Genomic DNA, 16,637 nt, shown 5'->3' with positions numbered 1-16,637 from the left:
AGGAATAAAAAGCAAAGTATTAGAAAGGAACAGAAACTAGATAGATGATAGACAGATGGGTAGATGATAGAAAAGTAGATGATAGATAGATAGATAGATAGATAGATAGATAGATAGATAGATAGATAGATAGATAGGTGATAGATAGATGATAGATAGATAGATAGATAGATAGATAGATAGATAGATAGAAAGATAGACTGATAGATAGATAGATAGATAGATAGATAGATAGATAGATAGATGATAGATAGATAGATAGAAAGATAGACTGATAGATAGATAGATAGATAGATAGATAGATAGATAGATAGAAAGATAGACTGATAGATAGATAGATAGATAGATAGATAGATAGATAGATAGATAGATAGATAGGTGATAGATAGATGATAGATAGATAGATAGATAGATAGATAGATAGAAAGATAGACTGATAGATAGATAGATAGATAGATAGATAGATAGATAGATAGATAGATGATAGATAGATAGATAGATAGATAGATAGATAGATAGATAGATAGATGACCTGCGTTCAGATCCTCAGAAACTACACAAAGGCAGACATAGCAGTTTACATCCATAAACCTCATGGTGAGACAGAAGGTGGAGACAAAAGCATCCCTGGAATCCTACAGACTAGCTAGTCTGGCATATGTAGTAGTAAACATACACCTTGTTTCAAACAACTTAGAAGACAAGGATTGACAGGATTGTCCCCTGACCTCTGCACTCACATTATGGCATATACTCACCTGTACTCACATATATGTACATACAGTCCCAAAGATGTGAATGTATACACACACACACACACCCCAAAAAAGAAAAAGACAATAAAAACCCAGCCCAAACATTAAATTTTGACTTAATGATTTATTTACCTTTCCAGTACCAGTTTTCCTTATCTAGATACAGGGAAAAAGAGAGAAACAAATGGATCCAATTAGGTTAAAGCTTAAATAAAATCATTCCCTTACAGAGTACCAAAACTAGAATTAAAAGATTTGGAATGAAAATTAATAAAGAATGTGTAACATGTTTAAAGAACTAAGAGGAATTGAAAACATGATGAAGGGAGGGAAAGACGACTGAGAAATCTTCAGAAACATCCACGGCAAATGACTGAGGCCTATAATTCCAGCCCTTGGGAGGCCGAGGGAAGAAGATTGCATGTTCAAGGCCAGCCCCAGCTTTGGGTGTCTATAAAAACAGTTTTGGAGCCACAAAATACAAGAACATATAAGGCTAACATATTAAGTAAAACAGAATAGAACCTAATGAAAAAAGTGAATGGGAAAGGATTTGCTCTGTGGATGAACAGGGGTCAGGCCAGTGGTAAGCTAGAGCCAGAATGCAGCAACTTATTCTGACACAAATTTATACTGGAGACCTTCTTCACATATATCGTGTCAATATTTACACCATAGAAATTGGCACACACCAAGTCCCAGACCCGGCAGCCAACTGCTAAAATTTATCACCACACTACTATGACAGACACAAAAATCACCATAGATTCCTTACTGATCACCCTGGGATCATCATCAAATTTAATAAGCCCTAAATATGACTATCAGGTTCAGAGAAGCCATTCATAATATTTAAGATTATATAAGGATTAAACACAATAATATTCAAAAATACCTATAAATATACATAGTAAAACCAAGAAATCTATAAGTAAAATGAGTAAACCTATCAATTTGTCTTTAATTGCTGTGATATATATTCCTAAGTATGCAAACACAACCTGCTCAGTCCATATACTGCTACTGGTATGTGTATGATTTCAGAGTTAAGGTTTCAAGAGTACCAGTTACTGAACTCCTGTGCACTGAGTGTAAGTGCTGCTTACCATCACAATCATCCCAACGAGTTGCATGTAAAGGCTGTGGTATAAGCACTGTTTCTCATTCCAAGATTCCAGAGGCTACCAAAGTTTCTATCATTGAAGGAATGGACAAGGAAATACAATGCATGTTCATGAAAACATGAACTAACGTGTTCACATTGGCAGGGGAGATTGACAGAGTGTTTAGAGAATCATGGAATTTTTACAAACTAAAAACTCACAAGAAAAAAATGTCCCTGGTGCATGGGCAGGTTTTTGGGAATCCAGTGCCTGTGGTGTGGCGCCTTGCACAGCCTTGGTACAGTGAGAAGAGGCTTGGACCTGCCTAGGCTCAGTGTGCCAGGCTCTGCTGACTCCCCATGGGAGACCTTGATTTGGGGGATGTGGGGATGTGGGGTGGCTTGGGAGGGAGGGCTGGGAGATGGGAGGAGGGAGGAGGTGGGATCTGTGGGTGGTATGTAGAGTGAGTAGAAAAGTTCTTAATAAAGAAAAATGAAAAAAAATAGTAGTATGTTTGCTAAGGGCATATACTAACTATATGAGCACATGATTGGGAAAACATATTCTGAACTCAATGAGGAGGATGCTTATAGTCAGACTCTAATAATTGTTAGGATTGGACATAAAGGAAGGAAATCATTCTAAAAGAAAACAAAAGGATGTTAAGAGAATGAGGAAATCACCATGAGATACGTGAGACCGAGCTCTGAGCTCTGGCACTAGACATTCACAGTAGGAAAACATAATGGGCCCTGAGTTCCTCTCTGGGTGCACATTCACCAAGAGGGAAACGGCCATACATGTCATGTAACTAAATTTCAGTTGACAGAGTCCATAATGCCCAGTCCATTCTCAGTGATAAAAACAGTCGAATGTCCAAATGATAAAGTGACACACTAATTCAAGGGTGCGTGCATCCCTTTCCCCTGCCTACTCTCACCAAAGCAATCAGCGAAGCACTGCACTGGCATGGAAGGATGCTGTCTCTTCCCCACGTTATGCAACCTGTCCAAACTTGACTTTATTAGGCCTCTGCTTGTGCAAACTCCCAAATCCCTGAAGAAAAATGACTCAAAAATCTCAGGTTCAGTGAGCAGATCAGCTTAAAATAGAAGTAAAATGAGGCATAGTTTGTCTAGAGATTTTTTTTCCCTTGGAAAACATGTACTACTCTCTGCAATTATATGGAGAAATGAAACTGCTACAGATGGCTTCCTAAGACTATTAATACCATAAGACCATTATATGTAATTTTGTCATTAATTGCAAAAATCGCATTGATTGTAATCTACAAAGGTAATAAATCTAACACACACAATAATTGCTTATATTTTTAAACCCTAAGAGATTAGACATTTGTCTCTGCTCTTAACAAGGGAATTTAAATATTAAGAAATAAATTTGAAAGTTCTACCTTCAAGATGAAAATATAAAATCTGCCGGAGTTACATAAAAACACATGAATTCCGTTTGCACTATTAACCTCACTCTAGGGTTCCTCTAAAAGTTGTGTTAGAAAAACCAAACATTAGTACAATTTACTGTCCTTGAATTGAACATAAAAAAAAAAACACGGTTCTCAGCTCAAGTTATATTAAAATTGTCAAATATTTTATAACATTTTCTTAATTGTGATTATAATTTATGTGTATTTAATTATGGGCATGTTTGTGTCTCTATTTGTATTTTAAAAATAAACTTCAAAATACGTAATCTCAATAATATAAGTACATTTTATTAGATTTTTAACCTTATAATTCAGCAACAAGCACATAAGTTTTAGTTATGGTTTAGAACATTCTATTTGCTTGCTGTGACGGGACAGTTAGTATAGCAGGCTTTCTTTTGAGCCACCAATTAGCTCCCAAATCATGACATGGATGGAGACTTATCATTAGCTGAATGCTCAGCCTTATTTTATGCTTGTCCCACTAGTTCTTATAACGTAAATTAACCGGTTTCTCTTCATCTGTATTTTGCTTTGGGGATTTTTACATTTCTTTCTTTCTGTGTGTCCTACTCTGTGGCTGACTGACTTGTGGCTGGCTGGCCCCAGGTGTCTCCCTTTCCTTCTCCCTCATTCTCTCCTCTCATTCTTCTCTCTTCTCTCCTCCTACTTATTCTTTCTGCCTGTCAGTCCTGCCTATTCCTCTACTGCCTAGCTATTGGTCATTCAGCTTTTTATTAGACCAATCAGGTGCCTTAGGCAGGCAAGGTGAAAAAACAACACATCTTTACATAATTAAACAAATGCAGCATAAACAAATGTAACACACCTTTACATAGTTAGAGCAATATTCTACAGCATAAACAACTATAACACATCTTTGCCTAGTTAAAGTAATATTCCACAAGTTAGGAATGGGATCAAAATGAAAATATTAAAGAATAATGCACAAAACTAAGCTATTGTGCTTTTCCCCCCTTAACATCACATTTAACTTTGATAAACAAAAGTACACATTATGGTTATATGTAGGAAATAAAACTATAGAAGTTATTTAGTTTTAACCTTCATGCTTTCTACATTTTTCAATTATCTTCCTTCGATTTATACCTTTTTTAATAGGAAAAGATGAAGCATAGAGTTTAAAAAACTATGCTCACCATCCACAGTGTGGTCAACTAGATATCTGGAGTTTAGATGAAGAACAGATCATCAAAATTTCCAGATAAAAACACATTTGAAATTTTATGATTAAGAATATGTTTTTAAGAAAATAGGTTAGAACCCTGGACAAGGCAAGAGTAAGCTGGGATTGGATGAGAGATAACCTTGCTAGCACAATTCTAAATTCTGTTGAAAGGTCATCAAAATGTTGATTAGCACTAGAGCTGTGGCGCATCACTAAAGTGCTTGCCTTACAAGTACGACGACCTAAGTCCCTTACCCAGCACCCATGCAAAAGCATTGGCTGTGGTGGCGTGCATTTGTGATCCCAGCTCTGAGCAGATGGAGACAAGCAGATCCCTGGAGCTCAATCACCAGCCAGCCTAACTTACTGACCAGCTGAAGGCCAATTAGAGACCTTGTCTCAAAAATAAGGTGGATGGTAAGTGAGGAATGACACCTGAATCTTTCTTTAATCTCCACTGACAAGTGCACACATATGCATGGGCACACACGTATATGTCTACCCCTACACAGAGGTGCACATGTACACACATTAACATATACACGTAGGCACATACACAAAGAAATAAAGATGGTGATCAATTTGAAATTCAAAGTTAAAGGTGCCTGACAAACCTCAACATTTTATTATAATGTCTTAGAAAGTAGAATGTATGTCTTCATATAAGTTTTAATTGTTAGTATTGTCTCAGGAACTATTAGTGTGTAGAACTGCCACTGCCTATTGAGGACATTACCCAGTATACAACAAACGGTGCAGAGACAGCAGGTTGTCCATACAGAAAAATAAGAATCAAGCTGAATTCCTCCCATACATGCAAAAATTCAGTTCCATGCCAACAGAACCAACGTGAGATATTACTACAGACATACTCAAATTTTGAAAATCAGTAAGACTGATGATGACATGAATGAGATTGTGAAGTAGTAAACTTTCATATAGGGCTGGGAGAAGTGTAAACAAATAATACACCACCACTTTTGGAATGATTTGGTAGTATTTTACAAAATCAAATGCTTGTTATCATTCCTAGGTACTATCTCAAAAGGCCAAGAAAATGAACATATATTTATGTAATTATAATACATAAGTTCATCTCAACATTCCCACAGTAATCAAAAGACCTCAAATAAAGTTTATTTAACAGGTTCAGACTACACATGGTGGCATATCTGCATAATGAAATGAAGAAATATTCAGAAAAAAAGAAAATCAACTGTTTAAAAACAATCCACAGACGGTAAGGAAAGCTCATCATTACTACAGTAAAAGAAGACATACACACACAAAGCGATATACATCATGTTGCTCCATTTACATGCAATTGTAGAGCAGACAAAGCTACTCTCCGATTGTATCAGCTCCTGGATAGGTCTGGTGGGTTGGAGGACTAACTACAGAGACACAGGAGATTACAAAGGTGATTAAAACATCCACAGCTGGACTGTGGTGGGTTTCTGTGGGAACACGTTTGTCAAAACCCGCACTGTGCTATTTCAATAGCTGTTTTATTCCACAAGAAAAATGCTCAATTAAATATATATGTTGTATTTATGTTATACATTGTCTACTTAGGTATCTGCATACACGAGTAATTTTCACATAGATTAAAAAATGTAAATATTGAAGACAAAACCTTAAGCATATACCAATATAGCATCTGTCTCCTACATAAAGAATTTTTCAAAGGCACTATACAAACAAACTCAAAAATCCAAAGACATGAATTAAAATTATGAACTTATTTCTCGAATACACTACAAATAATTATAATAAAATTATAATCGCCGAAATGTCAGAAATGAAAAACAGGGCCAGTGAGATGGTTCAGGAGGTAAAAGCACTTGCTGTGCAGACTTGATGACCTGAGTTTGATTCCTGAAACTCCTGTAAAGGTGGAAGGAGCGAACAGACTCTTGAAAGATGTACTATGACCTCTATGTGCAGTCTGGAGTGCATGTACACCTACACTCATCATACACACCACACACACACACACTAAATAAAAATGACAAAAGAACCTTTAAGATAGTATCTTTCTTCCCATTTTTTTAAATAAAAGAAACATAAAATTTTCAGTGTCAGGAATGTTTCTGAAACTCCTAAGATTCAAAAAGGATAGCCAAATAAGATTTAAAAAAAAATAAGCAATTAACTTCAGTGCAAATATGATGAGCTAATAAGATATTTAAGTATGTGAAGTGGTGCTTAACCTCAATGTTGATATTCAAATTAAGTAAGGCTACAACTGGATATTACTTTTTTTTTTTTTTTTTTTTTTTTTTTGGTTTTTTGAGACAGGGTTTCTCTGTGTAGCTTTGCGCCTTTCCTGGAACTCACTTGGTAGCCCAGGCTGGCCTCGAACTCACAGAGATCCGCCTGGCTCTGCCTCCCGAGTGCTGGGATTAAAGGCGTGCGCCACCACCGCCCGGCCAGATATTACTTTATATATAGTAGTTTTATTTAAAAAATGAAGTGCTAGCTGGGTGGTGGTGGTGCAGGCCTTTAATTCCAGTACTCAGGAGGCAGAGGCAGGTGGATCTCTATGAGTTCAAAGCCAGCCTGGGCTACAGAGTGAGTTCCAGGACAGCCAGAACTACACAGTGAAACCATGGCTCATAAAGCCAAAAACAAAGTGCTTACCAAAGTTTGGTACAAAGCAGTCAAACTTCCATTTATTACTGGCAGGGATCAAAACTGGGGCAAGTGTTTATGAAACTACTTTCCTGTAAAGTTAACATATCCACACTGTGTGACTTAGCAATTCTACCTGGGAGTGAAATGTTGCAAGTGATAAAAACTTGGGGAATTGTGTAAACTGACATTCTTTAGACCAGTGGTTCTAGAGTCACGACCCATATCAGCATTATTATTAGATCAAAAACCTATAACTAGACATGTCATAGGCTTAGGGGAGAACCTACAACTCTTATCTTCCTAAATGGATGTAGTATTAAACCCTCAAGGATTTCTTACAACTCAGACTCCTGTACGCACAAGTATCTGATCCAGAAGTCTGGAGTGGGCCTCTAGAACTGGCATTTCTGCCAGTACATCAAATGGTACTGATGTTGTTGCCCTGGAAACAGCACAGTGAGATGCACTGGTCCACAGTGATGCTCCAACCCAGATTTCCACCTGTGTAAATGTGGAATGAGAGCACTCCTGTGACCTTTCCAAGAGCAGCACCCCAAGAAACAACAACATAGTGGAACACAACAGAATGGAGTGGACCCAAAGAAACCGGCTCCTCCTTGATTTTAACACACTAGAAACATTATCTCCTTTCTATCCTACAATCTGAAAATATGACACTAACACTTTATCAGCAACAACAAATTAATCAATCATTTTCTAATTGGGAGTCTTTCCTGTCAGCATTTCTAGTTTCTCACTAATCTGTGAACTGCTTTTTATAGAAAACGGAGTAAATTATGCAAGAGATCTAATTATACCTATTTTTCAGAAGACAAGATAGATAAACCATGAACTTAAGTAACAAGAAATGAGCATCTGATTTTAATTTACCTGCTCTCAACATCAGGAAAAAGAAGAAAATTTCAATTACAGGTTACATTCACAATTTCTAGGAACCTGACAACCTCTAAACAATTCATTTGGAAAACAATTGTTTTGCGGTTCCCAAAGATGTCACCCCTGGGGTTTTCCATGACAGGTTTTAAATCATAAAATTATGATTTTATGTGCAGGCTAGAGAGGTTAGGGGTTAGATTTGCCATTTCCTGTCTTGGTGTCATCAAGCAATGACAATATAACCTCATCATCCCCTCTGGCTAGCAGAAGAAAAGACGTGGTTATGTAAGAGGTTCGCATCTTCAAAACGAATTGTTTTACCCAAAACAAAAAAGTTCCCATGTACAAGCTATTCATGCGTTGATGTAAATAAACTTATTTCTGTGGGGAGCTATATAATCAGTTATAAACCTTAAAATGATAACTAGCTATTGGTAATTTCCACTAAAAAGCTGTGCATGCCATGTGAGATCCCACAAATGAATAGTAGCTGCTATCATTGTGAGTAGTGTCATAACAAAGGAAGTTAGGTCACACTGTCCAATCACTGAGGAAGGAGACAACCCAAGGAGGAACTGTACACAAATCAATACATAACTAATAAGGAGGCAAAACTGAAGAAAAACCTCAGGAATTGTATGGGTTTCTACAGACCTAACCAAGATACCAGTGGGTAAAAATCTGCCCGAAAGCCAAGGTGTGTCTTGTGCTGTGACCCCTCCTTTCCTTCCAGTGCTGAAGTTCTCATATGGTACAACAGAAACAATTCAGCAGGCTGCCTCATCCCAACTGATGTTCTCCACCAAGACACCTGGGTCAGGGGACAGAGGAAACCAAAGCCCCTCCCTTCCGGGCTCAGCTGTCTCCTTTATCTCCTTCAGATGCCTCTTCCACTTCACTTGTGTGCTCTAGCTGCAGCCTGTTGGTAACTCACCCCATTGTTTTGAGAGTTAAAAGAGGTTTGAAAGCTAGCCCATGGTAATCACTTCATAAATGCTGACTACTTCATACAGTGATCTATCTCCAGTTAAACGTAAGAGTCAGGGTTCGGGGCAAAGATTAATGGCAGAGAGCTTAGCCAGCATCTGTGAGGCCCTAGGTTCCCTCTTTAGCATTACGTCAAAATAATAATAATGTGAGTTTGGGGCTATGAAAATGTCATGAAGGAGATAAGTATTTTAAGATTCCCCAGTTTGAAGACTTAATCTGTATTATTAAATGTTTATGATGAACGTTGAAGTATACAAATTAAAGCTGGCTTTTTAAGAAGTAAAATATACCTGCTGAAGAATTGAGTTTGTGATTGGAGGGGTGGGGTGAAGTTTTCTTTTTTTTTAATTGCTTTTATATTTGCTTTGGTTTTGTTTCATCATTTGGTTTGGGGGAGTTTTGTGGTGGGGGATTGTTGTTTGGTGTTGGAGTTTTATTTCTGTTTTGGGTTTTGTTGTTTTTGTTTGTTTGTTTATCATGGTGGGTTTCGTCTGGCTGACAGGCAACGGAGCTGTCTGTCATGGTCTGCCCTTGCTTCCACAAGCAACGCAATTCAGGCTGAACAGTCTATGACTTAGAGCACAAAGCGTATCTGCAAACACCAAACTCAGAGAGAAGTTTCTCACTTGAGGCTTTGTGTGCAGATGATCAGGTGCCACAGGGCTGTGTTTTTACTGCTGTCCCCATCACTCCCTTCTGGAAGCCACGTATTTGAGGGGCTTCCCCATAGGGTGTAAATGAAGCATTTAAACACAGCTTTCTAAATGTTTCGTGATTCAGAAGCTCTGTTCAAATCAACAAGCTGATTGTTTCTTTTTTATACAAATAAAGGAATCCTTTATCCTAGCCCCACAGCCATGCATGAGCTCTTTGTAGAAATAAAGTAGACACATGTGTGCTGTTTCCTATGAACTACAGCAAAAGCTGGGTCCACATCAACCATTTCTAACTAGAGTTACCGTCTCTCGACTCTCTAGCACCTTATCCACTACAGAACTGAGCCTGCCTTAGTGTTGGTGTGATGTCTCATGATTAACATCTGGGATGTTTGAGATCTTTAGACTCAGGCCTGAAGCTTTGTGTTTGTCTTATCTCAAACTTTCCCCATCCACATGATCAATCTTGTACTTTTGCTCACCTGCTCTCACACGTTGTAAACTAAATTCAATGCTATTTTTTTAAGCTAACCATGGTGATTTAAACCTCTAATCCTAGCACTTGGAAATCTAAAGCAGGGGATTTCCCCAAGTTCGAGGCCAGCATTGGCTATTAAGAATGAGACCATGCATCAAAACAAATAAACCCAAATAAATAAATAAATACCTTACTAGAAATTCTGCAATAAAAATGAATAAATAAATAAACCTTAGTAATTCATACTCCCCCTTCTAAGTCTCAGGGGACATTGAAGAAGAGTGCACAAAGAATACAGGAGCTGGAAGATAGGTAGAAGGGCAGCAAAATCTAATCCTTTAGATGGAACACAACCAATGTAACCACAAAATCAGAGCAGCTGTGGCTTTTTGCATTGGGCCAGAAAAGGATAAGTTCTTTTAAGAGTGGAAGTGGATGAGGAGGGACTCACAGTATCCTATTCCTTTTTGCTGAACTATTGGCTACTGATAAGCTCTGGGAGAAGGGGAGCCGTTATTTTTTGTTGGTACCCACTGGTGATTCCATTGGTCTCCGAAAGGTAGTTCCAATCCTATCATGCATTGGGCCCTGGCCAAACCCCAGAGAACACAAACAATGAAAATGGACATGAACATAAGAAAGAAATTAGTAATGAAAGTAAGAGAGTGGTAAATCAACAGAAAAAAGGAGAAGTGAGAGATGATGGGAACTACAATCAAAATGCATTATATATATATATATGAAAATGCCAAAAAACAAATGTAATTAATATAAACATCTCTTCTTATTTGCTAAATAAACCAATGAGTTTCCCTGGACTTGCGAATAACACATTACATATATACTCTTGTAGTTTTTCACTATCCTAAGAACTTTAAAATTACAACTGTTTTCATTTCTGAAGCTCCATATTTCCAAGATGCATATTTTTACACCCCATAAGATAAAAATATGCTGAAGCCAGATAAAAAAAATAACTAAGGTTTCCTAAATCTCTGCTCTCTGCATATCTGTCTAGAGACAGAGCTATAGAAATAGAATTATTCCATCATTATGAGAAAGGTCATGTCCTCACCAAAGCACAAGAGACAAAAAACTATTGGCTGCTAAGAAATTGAAATCAACCTAATGGGTTAGATTGTATGATGCTGTGGATATCATCAGTCCTTAAAATTTACACCGTTCTTTATCATAATACATAATTAAACCTAAATTGCTAAAGAGGGATAGAATATGGAAACACAATCCTGGATAATTCAGGTGATAATGATGATGCATTTAGAAGTCGGGTCAAGATTTCTACATTGATGATGCTATAATCGATTCAGCTACAAGATGTCTATAAACATTTAGTGGAGGAAAGTGAACCTGGTTGATGTGGTCTAGTATGAATGTCCACTGTACCCCTCATGTGGGATTATAACTGCCACAAAACAAAACTAACAGCTTTTCAAACACTTACACGAAGGCTTTGCTTTCTCCCTAACCCTAATCACTAATTTGTCTTTCTCACTCGTCCCTCATCTGCATTCCTTCCCCTGGACTGAGAAATCAGGGCTGTTTCTTTTCTGAGGAGTGACCACTGTCCTTCCTGCTTCTGCTCCTTCGCTTTTTACCGCAAACCACTACACTATACCTTCCCCTCCAGCTGAAGTTGTCTCTTTCATCAACCTGCCTTTGCATCCCAGAATTCAAGTCTTTTGCTTTCTGCCTACCAGCCTTCTTCCTTCTCTTCACCACCCAAGATCTTCCATGAATAGTTCATGTTTGCTTCTCTCTCTGAGCCGCTCACTCACTGTCCCCACACAGTGAAATATGCCAATGGCCATGTCTGAATGTCCCTAATGGGCACATCGTCACATCATTATAAGGCTTTTTCTCAGCCCTTGTTCTTATTCCCCTTGTAGCCTTCACAATCCTGCCATTATCCTTCCACGCTCCCTCATTCCATAGAGCTGCTGTTTTCCTCTTTAGCAATTTAGGTTTAATTATGTATTATGATAAAGAATGGTGTAAGTTTTAAGGATTGATGCCCAAGTTTAAGTAGCACCATTATCCTCCGCTCTACTAAATTTCCTCACCTGCATCCTTTGTTGTAGCTAGAGTTTTCCTGCCTGGCCCACAGTCAGGACAAATCTCTGTCACCTGCCAGTCCCACAACCGCTCAGACCCGACCAAGTAAACACAGAGACTTATATTGCTTACAAACTGTATGGCCGTGGCAGGCTTCTTGCTAACTGTTCTTATAGCTTAAATTAATCCATTTCTATAAATCTATACCTTGCCACGTGGCTCATGGTTTACCGGCATCTTCACATGCTGCTTGTCCTGGTGGCGGCTGGCAGTGTCTCTTTCTGCCTTCCTGTTCTTTCTTTTCTCCTCTCTGTTAGTCCCACCTATACTTCCTGCCTAGCCACTGGCCAATCAGTGTTTTATTTATTGACCAATCAGAGCAACACATTTGCCATACAGAACATCCCACAGCACTTTGTATTCCTGGAATTTTAGACTAAAGACAGAAAACACTAAATATCATCACAGAAATCTCTTAGATGGACAATCTGTGTCTCTTTCTCTTCTTCATAGTCCAGACTATCTCTTCTTCAACTTCCAAGTATTCTGGCTTTATATATTCTAACAAGTAGTAGGAATGGGAAATGGAGACAAGAATTCTACTTCCATTGGCTTTTATGGATGTAATTATAAAAATCTCTCCATTTTTATAAGCATCGCATGTGTCAAACAGTTGAAAGATGCCATCCTCTATTGCCCAGACTTGTCACCTTTTCCCATCCCCCACTGGAGAACTCTTTTTTTTTTTCTGTTTTCACAACTTTGGATAAAACAGTTCCCTCCCTCTGCTCCTTACTTAGACTTAATTTTGAAATCCACCCCTCTCCTCTGTTCCCAGGAGAGCTAGATTCAGGTCACTGCTATTTCAGGGAGGCTGTGCCCCAATTCTGCATCTCACAGAGGAACAGACGTGGGAAAGCAGCAAAAGGAAACTTACAAGACAGAGGGGGCAATAGTCATGGCCAGTTCGATTTCTGGAAGCACAGGACAAAGATCAAGAGGGTAGGTAGAGTCAATAACTACGAGAATAGGACTCTAATGAGGGACACTAAGGAACACACTTTAGCTGCTGTTCTACTCACCAATAAGTATAGACACACAGGAAAAGGAATCTGAAAATAAGTGCGCTTGTGCTGTTACTTGAGGTTCGGCATGAGATAGTGCTCGTTTTATTTTCATATTAACACAGCATTTGCATTTTACTATGATCTCTCCCACAAGAATCTGGTACACATGTAACATAAATAACTGTTGATTGGATATTAACAAACAATTGGTATTTATTATGTATCTGTCAAGTAACATGCACAGAACACATGCCTTAAATACATTCAATAATTTTAATACTATTTAGAAAGAAAAATAAATTCACAGTGTTTAGAATATTTTAGATGTCATCCACAATTTATGGATGATTGGGTTGGAAGTAAAGCCCAGCTCTATGCAACAAGAAAGTGCCCACTCCATCCATGACATCATAATGAATAATTCTTGAAAGATTCTTTTTTTTTTCAAAGTGTTTTGAGACCTCCTTGAAGACGTGGACCATGTTCTGATCCATGCATGAGATCACTTCATGAAAAATAGACTCCTAGAGTTGAATTTAACTTGTTTGTATTTGTTTGAAAGGAATAGAGCAGAGTTTTATAAATCTATGGAGAAACAGGGCAGGGTAATATTCAGAGGTGGGAACATGCAAGGTTCCTAACTCATCATGTTGTTCAATTTTGCCCAAGGCCAGTCTTGTATTATTATCTCCAAATACCTAAGAAATAAGATTTATCTCCAAAACCCAACAAAGTTCATTAAATATAGATGACTGAGAAAGAGAAGATCTGAGACTAGAGTAATCCAACTCCTATTTGCCCAAGGCAAAAATCTTGAAGGAAAATAATATACACTACTGTGAATTTCATTCCTCTCACCTGTGACATCATTTTGGATATATGCATTTCAGTTCCCAGGTAAAGGGCAATATATTGAGTTGTGTTGTTCTAAGTGACTAGCGTGAATTATTCAATCCAAGAAGTCCTCTCATCGCAAATACTTCATACACAAAACAAAACTAAACCAAAACATAGTGGATTTTTTTCTGCCAAAGGATCTACCATGCATCAATGCACCAACTATGTAATGGTATAAAACTTATTCTTGCTATGTCTTAGTTTTATCAATAGGAGTGTTGAAACCAATGAAAATGTTCTCTGTGGTCATAGAAAACTTCCTGGAACAAGGTAAATGCTCAAATGCTACCCTACAAATTTCCATAAGAACACATATGGTAGTCTAGTTTATATATCATTTTATCCCTTTGAGGCTATAAAGTGCTAAAAGGGGTACCATAGTGGTCAATAGTGAATTTTTTTAATTGTGAAACAAAACATTTTTGTCTGAAATTTCTAACAGTGCAGGCAAAAATGAAGTTTTCTTTATAGTCATTCACTCAATGCCTCTATTCTCATTCCACCAAATGCCCAAGCACATCTTTAAAGTCTCCTGGTGTGGCAATCCTTTGCTTTCATTTCAAAAACTGTTTAAGGCAGCTTTGGCCCACCTCCTCAGTTACACTCTTGGTGCTTCTCTCTCCCATCTGTTCATCAAGTTGACAAGCATCAGTTGTAATCTCTAGGGAATGAGAACACATCTTTCATTAAAGCCTCTAATTTTTATGAGGAGAGTGCTGGAAGTGCTACAATAATATTAGTTAATGAAGAGGAGGTTGTCATCATTACGTGCATTTTACCTGACTGGCCAGGTGTTTGATAGACACATACTCTACTGTTCAAATCCTCACTGTTGAAAAATTTATGATGAATGCAAATATGGCTTTTCTTGACTTGTGGGGTAAGATGGCAAGCAATTAACAAGTGTCTGTAATGTTCTTAGAAGGAGATTGCAGTTCTGTATAAATATTACAGGTTATTACATTATAGAGTCTAAAATCAAAATCAACTCTGAGAGGCACCCATTGAAAAAGAAACAAAAGCCTTCTCAAAAATAGCCTACTTACAGAGGAATGGCACAAACAGAAACAAAACTTTATGTTTTCTTGTGGCTGACCAAGCAATATCAGACCCTCTAGCCTTCACCTATACACTCCACAATGAGAATGTCAAGCAGTTATGTGGCTAGATGCTAAATATTATTGATTTGGGAAAATTTATATATTATTGAAAATATAAATAGACAAATGATGATGATAGATAGAAGATAGATAGATAGATAGATAGATAGATAGATAGATAGATAGATAGATAGACAGATCATATTCTCAATCCAGCATTGATGTACTGATACAATTTGAGAGGTGCTGTTTGGAACTAGGACCTCTAAGGTACCACAAACACAGTTTCCATGCAAGTCTCAAGCAACAAGCCTAGCAGGCAACAGACATTTGTAGGCAAAGCTTTGGCTGATCTCAAACTTATACTTCCAGTTTGACTCGGTCATTCCAGTTTTCTGCTTATTACTCCATGTGGACATCAAAGGGGCATGTATGCATGCATATGTACAAACACCAAGTTTCTCATCCTCTTCCAAAACTTCCACTATGTCTCCATCCCCAAAATTTCGTTATCACTAAATAGTAACTGCATCATTCCACTTGCGTTTGTCAAGAGACTAGATCCGTCCTAACTGTGTTTGTTGCCTTATAGTCCTCCAACCCCACAATAGAACTTTTGGTCCTGTTTTCCAAACATCCAGGGTTAGATGGCATCTTATCACCTTTATTGCTACTATGCTAGCCCAAATTGCCACCAATGCTTGTCTGGAATGTGAAGCAGGGGCGTATGACTACCAGGGCAGCAGTGAGACTATTGAGGCTAGAGAGCAGGAAGGGATGAGTATGGGCTCAGATAACTTGGTTTGTGGGGGGTACATGGACCATGTAGATTCTTTCAAGCCTTTACAAAGAATCTGGCTTTTGGAGGAATCAAGCTTGAAGTTGTTTTAGGGCAGTGTCCACAGGAATTTTATGCTTTTATTTCCTGTGCTTGCCCTTGCTGTTCTAATTACTGCAGATATTAGCATGCTGCCTCACCTGCTTCCCATATACACATTAGCAACCCGCCAAGACTTTTCCAAGCTGTCTCTTTTCAAAATTTGCAACTTTCATAGCCAACATATCTCTTTATCCCTTCTCTGCAATTTTTCCTCTTAGCACTCACCACCACATGCTACCAGTTTATGTGTCTGCTGTCTACCCCACACACTTCGAACATAATCTAGAGGAGGGTGGTCACTGATGTCACTGCTTTTTAATCCGCTCTTTTTTCCATGCCCAGTGCCACATCTAACATATGACAGACACTGAATACGTACTTCACTTTCTGCCATGTTGCTGGTCCTTGAGATTCCCTAGTGATCCAAGGAGCTACATGACCAGAAAAGAGGCTGTCCTCACCCCAAAC

Source organism: Peromyscus californicus, unplaced genomic scaffold (genome assembly GCF_007827085.1).
Source record: "Peromyscus californicus insignis strain IS unplaced genomic scaffold, ASM782708v3 Scaffold_3__1_contigs__length_106647218, whole genome shotgun sequence".
Taxonomy (NCBI): domain Eukaryota; kingdom Metazoa; phylum Chordata; class Mammalia; order Rodentia; family Cricetidae; genus Peromyscus; species Peromyscus californicus.
The sequence above is the reverse complement of the archived record's forward strand: the minus strand, read 5'-3'. Positions refer to the sequence as shown.